This window comes from Alexandromys fortis, unplaced genomic scaffold (assembly GCF_014885135.2).
Source record: "Alexandromys fortis isolate MF-2015 unplaced genomic scaffold, M_Fortis_MF-2015_v1.1 scaffold_68, whole genome shotgun sequence".
Lineage (NCBI taxonomy): Eukaryota > Metazoa > Chordata > Mammalia > Rodentia > Cricetidae > Alexandromys > Alexandromys fortis.
The window spans coordinates 1,736,933-1,744,757 of record NW_026067948.1 but is presented as its reverse complement, the minus strand read 5'-3'; the positions used below and the strand labels follow the sequence as shown (position 1 = coordinate 1,744,757).

General features: G+C 43.1%; 1 protein-coding gene across 1 annotated transcript in view; it reads left to right on the top strand.

Annotated features, from left to right (window-relative positions):
• Positions 1–7,825, top strand: part of Negr1 (neuronal growth regulator 1) — a 661,063-nt gene that overhangs the window by 563,115 nt on the left and 90,123 nt on the right. The window lies entirely within an intron of this gene.

Genomic DNA, 7,825 nt, shown 5'->3' with positions numbered 1-7,825 from the left:
CTCTCCTCCGATCCCAAGCGGGAACACAAACATCCAGTCCCATAAAAGCCTTGAAATGCTTTAAAGCCAGAGTTCATGCTGGCAGCACAGTCCCCAGGAAGCAGCGCTTTTAAATGACGCAGCTTTTTTTCTGCTGCTGTTGCTGAATCAGGAAATTTCTCTACAGCATGCCACCAGCAAACAGAAAAAAATCTATGTTAAACTCTCTCTCCCTTATTTTTAAGCCTTCTCAGGTTTTTAAGTGGATTTAGCCCATCACGTCTGGGCGCCATCTGTTGAAATATGAGCGGCGGCGGGGCTGCATCCCCAACACCCCGGCCGCTTGCATGGCTAGCTTATGCCCGAAATAATTACACGGAAACTGTATTCTTTCAAACACTGCCTGGCCCGGCTAGTTCCAGCATCTTATTGGCTAGCTCTTACATATTGTTCTAACCCATTTCTAATATTCTGTGTAGCCCACGAGCTGGCTTACCAGGGAGGATCTTAACCTGCGTCTGTCTGGAGCGGGAGAATCATGGCGACTCCTCCACTCAGCTTCTTTTTCCCAGCATTCTCTTCTGTCTACTCCGCCTACCTAATTTTCTGACCTATGAGGGCCAAGGCAGTTTCTTTATTATTACAAGACCCACCTCCATCAGAGTTTCCTGGCTGGTAGGTAACAATATTATCAAATGCACAACTATCTGAGAAAAGAAAACAAAGGGGAAAAAAGACTTGTCTTCCTCAAGCCCGTCTGTTGCTGATGCCACAGTGAAAGTGAAGGATGTTTGAAGATGTTCTCAGCTGCTAAGGTTGAGAAATAAGGGTCAGTTCTAGTGTGCTGCCCAGACAGGGTGCAGAGCCTGCTCTCTTGCGTGCTGCAGCCAGTGAGGGTCAAGACTAGAGTCTCCCACCCCTGGGCCAGCTCTCTTAACTGCCACAGGTGGTAATGGCTAAGAGGGGAGGACATCTTTCTCCCATTTTTAATCAGTAGTTCAGAGATTTGTGCTTCATGCCTGAAAGCAGAGACCACATCTGTGTCATCTTCCTGTGTTCTCTACAAACAGCAGTGTTTTAATTGTCTAAATTTAGGTTACAAAGAGAAGAGTGGGACTCTCAAGGACAGGGAGGACAGCTTGGGGACAGCCTCCTCCTGCCTCTCAACCCAGGCAGGCATTGCTAATCAACTTCTGAGCTGTATGCTACTTCACCCAGTGGTTCATATTCACTGCAAAGCAACCAGACCCTTTCTTTTTGCAGTGCCTATCTGCTGAGAGAGCTTTGAAGGTGGTTGGGGCTGGGACACCACATAAAATATCAACAATATGTAATTGGGAGATAGAAGTGGCAAAATATCCAAATGGAAGTTCTGGGGCCGTTATCACTTAACAATAGTCTGAAATGAAATTCTGAGTGTCTACCCTTAAAGAGATATGATGCCAGCCACTAGTCAGTTTTGGAGAGAAAAGAAAAGATTCCTGTTACTATGTTGGGTAGGAGTGGAAAAAAAAAGCAAGGCAGATGAGTATTTTGAGGCAGCCTCTTTGGTTTTTCCCCTGGGAGAGAGCCTCTGTTGGGCATTTGGGACTTCACTCTCTCAGGAGTGCACAACTTTTGACCCTGCTGTTTGATGTCATCTGTCATGTGCTGGGCTCATTGACAGCAGTCCTGGCTGGACAGCCTGCAAGTCCAAAGTTTCCCCTTGAAATATGCCAACTGTTCCTGTTAGCAGATTCTCCATCCACAGCCCAGGCAGCCTGTGTGTGACTGAGGATAAGAAACCAAGTGTTCAATGTTGTGGTCAGTTCTCAAGTCGGTAGAAGCAGAAATCAGACCTGAAGTATTATTTATTGATTCTCTAGATTTTCTAGGCAAGAGCAAACATGAGCAAGTGGGGTCTCTGGTAATGTCTGTCCAGGAGCGGAGACGCAGTACCCAGCACAGGGTCCTCCATACCTCAGGGCAAGAAGAGGGTACAAGGAAAAAACGTGCTGCCCAGGGCATGACTGTAACCACAAAGGCCTCATCCTCGACACACCTGTGACGAGTTCCTGCTCCATCTGGAGGAGCTCTCTAGCAACAGAAAGCTACCTAAGCTCATTTTGAATGTGTAAGTGGTGTCATTTCCTGCGAGAGTAATACTATAATTTGATTTTTATACCCGCATTCCATCCTAATAGAGTTGTATTTCATTAGCCAAGTAATATTGTCGAATTAACAAAATAATATATGCGATTAGCACTTGTTTGATACTTGTGTCATTTATGCCCGTTTAATGAACAACTTTTCAATAACAAAAAGTTACATTGTGAAAATGAAATTCTTTTAAGGCTAAAAAGTTAACTATTATAATAAACCATTTTTACTTCCCTAGTTTCTAAAATAATTTAAGGACTTAAAGAATAAAGCCCAAAAGTAAAACTATTTTTATTAATCCTCTGATATATTATTAAAACAATGCATTTTCGTGCAGGATGCTGACTTAGTTTGTGCAGAGAAGTACTCTTCTCCACAGCCTGGCTTACTATTAAATCAATGTCCTAAGAGAAAGATACTCAATATTAACAAAAGTGAGGTTGCTCACTACTGAAAGCCTTTTGTACTAGTTAAGCCTTTTGTAATAGTAATTTTAGTATGTTAAGTGTGTTAAGATACTTGAGCCTCACTATACACTCAGATAAACTGTAAGTTCAGTTAAAAAGGTGTTTTGAAAAATCATCAAGTTAGAAAATGGTTTTTGTCTTATTTTGTTTTAGCAGACTGCTTGAGTCCTGTCAGAGTCTCAGATATAAGAGACACAAATCTTCACCTATGTTTAATTCCAAGAACTAGACAGAAGCTCTGACAGCCATCTATGTCAGATGAGGAACGTCTCAGCTACTAATTTAAAATATCTTCGTTGTATCGTTCCTTTTGAGAACTCTCATCTAAAGGGTTTAACTTTAAGACGGAGACCCCGCCTAGGACACAGTCTGGTTGCGTCTGGCCTACTTCCGCAGCTTAAACGTGTTCATTAAAATGAAATACATTAACTTATAAGCCCCAGACAGGGAAGATGAAATTGCCTTAAATAACTACCAAGGAAGTAGGTGTAAATGAAAACAGTTATAAGCTGAGAATTAATTCAGGCATTAATACTTTGGTAACAGACAGATTCCAGGCTAGGTGATTAATTATTCATTCAAACATGCTTTAAATAGCCTTATTATTTAAAGACAGGAAAACATAGTGATGAGACTGGTCATTCTAAGGATAATAAGTAAAAATCATAATTTAATATGTTCTGGTGCATACGTTGATAAACACGATAAAAAAGAATTTTTCTTATAATATAATCTTATTTCTAAAAAGGTGAAAAAAGGAAGGGAGAAATCACATTGTAAGTATATGGAGTTTAAGCTGGCTGACATGATTCTCATCTGGGAATATATATGCTAAGTAAATAAAATTGTGTGCTATACAAACCTAAAAATGGAAAGCCCAATGCAGATCCCATATTCAGGTCAAATGCAATGAACTGCCTCTTCCTGGCAATGTGATTCTTGCTGCGTGGGGAGATTTGGGGGCTCCGATGCTGAATTCTCCTGAGAATCTGCTGTAAAGCAAAATGCATTTTTGCTTACGTATACATCAAAGGGTAGAAAAAAAATCCAGAGCCGGCAGTTGCTGAAGCAATGAAAACAGATCTCACCCAGGCAGTATGAAAAAGGCCTCAGTATGGAACTGGATGGCTGCTGAGCATGAGGACTCACGGACATTTAAATGGGACGTCATAGTAACAGCTGGAAATTATCAGGGGATAGCAGGTGGGCCGGAGCCTTCCGGTTAAGCTGACCTCACAGAATGCATGTGGAAAGTAGGCAGGGATGTCCAGATAACATCAGAGTGTGAGGACTTGGCCAGGTATGGAAAGTCATTAGCACGAACAGGTATCTTCAGCACTGACCAAGAGTCTTGCTACAAGTGCCGTTGCAACAATGACAAATGCCAAGGTGGAGACCTGAAGGTGTCAGCCACCAGACCAGAAGGGTTCAGCCAGAGATTTCACAGGCACATGCTGTATTCTAGAGTGAGAAGAAGGAAGGTTGTACACTTGTTCAATTGTTCTACACGTGGGGAAAGGTCCTTCCAGGTCTGAATCTTTTTGGTTTTGATGTGTGTTCTTTTTATTTGGTTTTTTGTTTTTTGTTTGTTTGTTTTTTTTTTTTTTTTTGTGGTTTTTGTTTGTTTGTTGAGGCAGGGTTTCCTCTGTAGCTTTGGAGCCTCTCCTGGAACTATATCTTGTAGACCAGGCTGGCCTCAAACTCACAGAGATCCACCTGCCTCTAACAAGTACTGGGATTAAGGCTGTGCACCACCACCAACCAGCCTGATGTGTATACTTAAAAGAGAGCGTGAGGAAAATATCCAAAGGCATCTCTATCTGAGTCAGCTGATGAACTTTAGATCAGGTGTGCAATCAAGTCTGTGGGGCCAGCACAGACAGGTGGTTGGCTGGAGCTCACTGGCCAACCTAGCTGAATGAGTGAGACCCAGACTCCATAAGAAACTCCTCCTCAGAAACTCAAATCAGTTGAAGTACCTGTGTAAAGTCCAAAGTTCAAAAATGTTTTCAGAACAGCATCCGAGCCAGTAGCAGTGAGCACTCCTACTAATTAATGGTATGGGAGTTTTACTCAACAAACATATTTTTTCCTGATTAGCTTTCAATGGCTGCTGTACAAAATCCTTTGGTTAAGAACTTGAATACAATTATACAGAAAGGCAAGACTCTGCCTGATTTACAATCTTTCTCTTGTATACCACTCCAAAACTGCCTAAACTGTCTTTATACACATACCTATACACCAGGAACATGCGTGCACATGTGTGTGCCTATCAATATATGGGGTAACATTTGCTTACTATAAAAGAATAATGCATGAAGTTTCTCTTTTGAGGTAGATGTTTCCATGGGCAGTGGTGGTGGGAAGTGTGAAATTATTTATTGAAGAACCTATAAGCAATATGTATGAAGTGTAGAGAACAACTCTGAGGGACGGTGGATTCCCTCATAACACTGGGCTTTGAGTCAGAATAAATGCCCTTGAGGTCACTATTCACATCATTCTCAGAGAGCTGGACTGTCCATACAGAGCAGCTGGGCAAGCGGGTGTTACTCAGCATCAGGTAGTACAATTCCATATCCCGCGAAGAACCAACTTCACGCATCCCTTCCAACAAGCAGATTGCTGCTCTATAGTCTGAATTTTCTGATGCAGAATTTAGGATGTGAGCAGGGTACTGGGAGGCATCCCTTACACCATGGTCTATACTGCAATCGAGAAGCTGGTTGGTGGAGAGTCCTTTACAGAAAGGGGAAAAACATGGTACTCTGGGTATCTTAGCCTGGACTTCAGTGTGGATGCCCCATACCTGTGGCCAAAACACTTCTGCCTGGAGAGTCAGGTTTAATAAAAGTCTACAGCAGTAAATAGGGAAAAGCCAGGTAGATAACTGGAATATGAAGCAAGAGGGAGTTGGAAAGGCCCCTTTTCTGGCACAGTGACTCTAGGAAAAAAAACACACCAGGACCTAGGAGGACAGAGGGATCTTCAACTTCATGTTTAAAATCTTGTGTCACCTAAACATTAAAACAAATGGAAAAGAAGATCTATGAAAGACTGCAAAATAGAACACCAGTGAAAAGGGTTGGAAATGTCCCAACAGCACTGAGCACGGGGGCTGCCAGCACCACTCACGGGTGGTCAGACTGCGGCTCTCCATCCTGCCTGGGGCAGCACAGATGATTGCTGTCACCGTGCCCCTGCCTTCATAAGAAGAGAATGATTTGCCGGGCAGGTTGTCTTTATTGTTGTGCCGTGTAAGCGAGAGATGAAGTGTCTGTCATTAGAAACACCCTGGCTGTCCACAAAGAAGCTGTGTACCCTGCTGTGCACGGTACTGCATAATAAGACTACAGAAGGGCAGCATCCAGCCAGCAAACTCCAGCCAAATCCACCAAACTCTTGTCAAGGTCCAGGCACTCACTACCTTGGGAGCTGGAGCTTCTTGTGGTAGCCAGTGGACCCTGTCCTCATGCAGGACTGTGAAATAAGTACCCGAGGTCCTCCAAAGAGAGCATGTATTCAGACACAGTAGATACCCTGGGGTCTACCACATCCCAGACGAGGAAGTAGGAATCGGGGATTGGGTACCAAAAGAATATGAGCACGTAATGTGTACATTTGAAATGTCTTAGAAACCCATTATTTCAAAAACCAACTAAAACAATTAATAATAAAAAAATCAATCAGGGGAAGAGGAGAACATGAGATTTGGATTTTTTTTAAAAAATATATTTGAATCCTGTTCAACTTTTTACAAAAACATGATTTATTTATTTATAATGTATACAGTGTTCTGCCTGCGTGTATGCCTATGCAGCAGAAGAGGGTACCAGATCTCATTGTAGATGGTTGGGAGCCACCGTGTGGTTGCTGAGAATTGAACTCAGGATTCCTGGAAGAGCAGCCAGTTGCTGTACCCCTGAGCCTTCTCTCCAGCCATGGATCTGGAGATTTTCAAAGGTGTAATCTATTTGTGTTTGTGCGTGTGTGCACGCACATGTGCATGCACATGCGTGTGTACACGTTCATGCGTGTGGGTTTATGAACATGCGTACAGATACCCATCAAGGCCTGAAGAAGGCATCAGTACCCTGGAGCTGGGGTGACAGGCCTTTGTGAGTCACCTGATGTGGATGCTAAGAAGTTAGGCCCTCTGCGGAGCAGCACACACTCTTAGCTGCTGAGCCACTCCCCTGCCAGCCTTCTGCTTTAGGTTAATACAGGTCTAGCACATGTCAGTTAAACATGGGTGTTAATTACTCCTCTTGCTTTGACCAAAGCCCAACAGAGCAGCTTAGGAGAAGAGAGACTTATTTTGTGTCGTGCTTAAAGGAATAAAGTCCACCGTGGCTGGAAAAGCCTGGAGCCTGGAGCTCTGCCTATGACTGGTCACATATGAGCAGATCAGGAAACCCCTAAGTGACCCACTTCTGCCTGCAAAAATCACCTCCTAAGGTTCCACAGCACCCCAAAGAAGAGTCCCAACTGTTCAAACCCATGAGCCTGTGGGATAAATTGGACCAAATGGTGATCATGGCCTTAAAAACTCGTTTTATCTCTGCCCCCACAGTATCAGCACTTGCAAATGAGCCTATTAAAAGATTTCTCCAAACTCTCCAGTCTCTGGTTGCTCTTGTCTTCCAGACTTTGAGGAAGATGTTAGGCAAGATCCAGTGACCTCTTTAGACCAATAATGCTTTGGTCACACATGGAATTTGACACATGGAATTTCTAGACAGAAACATGGGATCCCTTTTGTCTGATTTATGGTAACATAGGCTGATTAGATACAGCATTTGAAGTGTTTAAGTTGAAGGCCTAGGAAATAGTAAGCACACTATACATGCTAGCCTTGACCTCAGACACAGTGCCTTCTCTAAGAGGACTTAACTTGTGTCTTGTGCCAGAGAGCAGAGGCTTAGCTGCTTCTGTGAGTGTCCACACTTTCATGCTCTGGGTCTACAGAAGCTTTCTCCTTAGATCTGCAGACTCATAAGAAATGACTAGCTACTTCTTTTATTTAAATCACTGTACGTTGACAATATTTGCTGTACCGAAGGGGCTCATGTTATTCAGCTCAACAAAGTCACAAATAATATATATTTGAAAACAAGTGGTAGCTGATGTAAGCACCAGATGCTCAAACATAAAATCAAGGAGCCGCTTTTAGCTCTACCCCAGGGCTCTTAAAGCTGCCTTCTCGGGGCGCCTTTATGTGTTGTGGTTTATTTCTG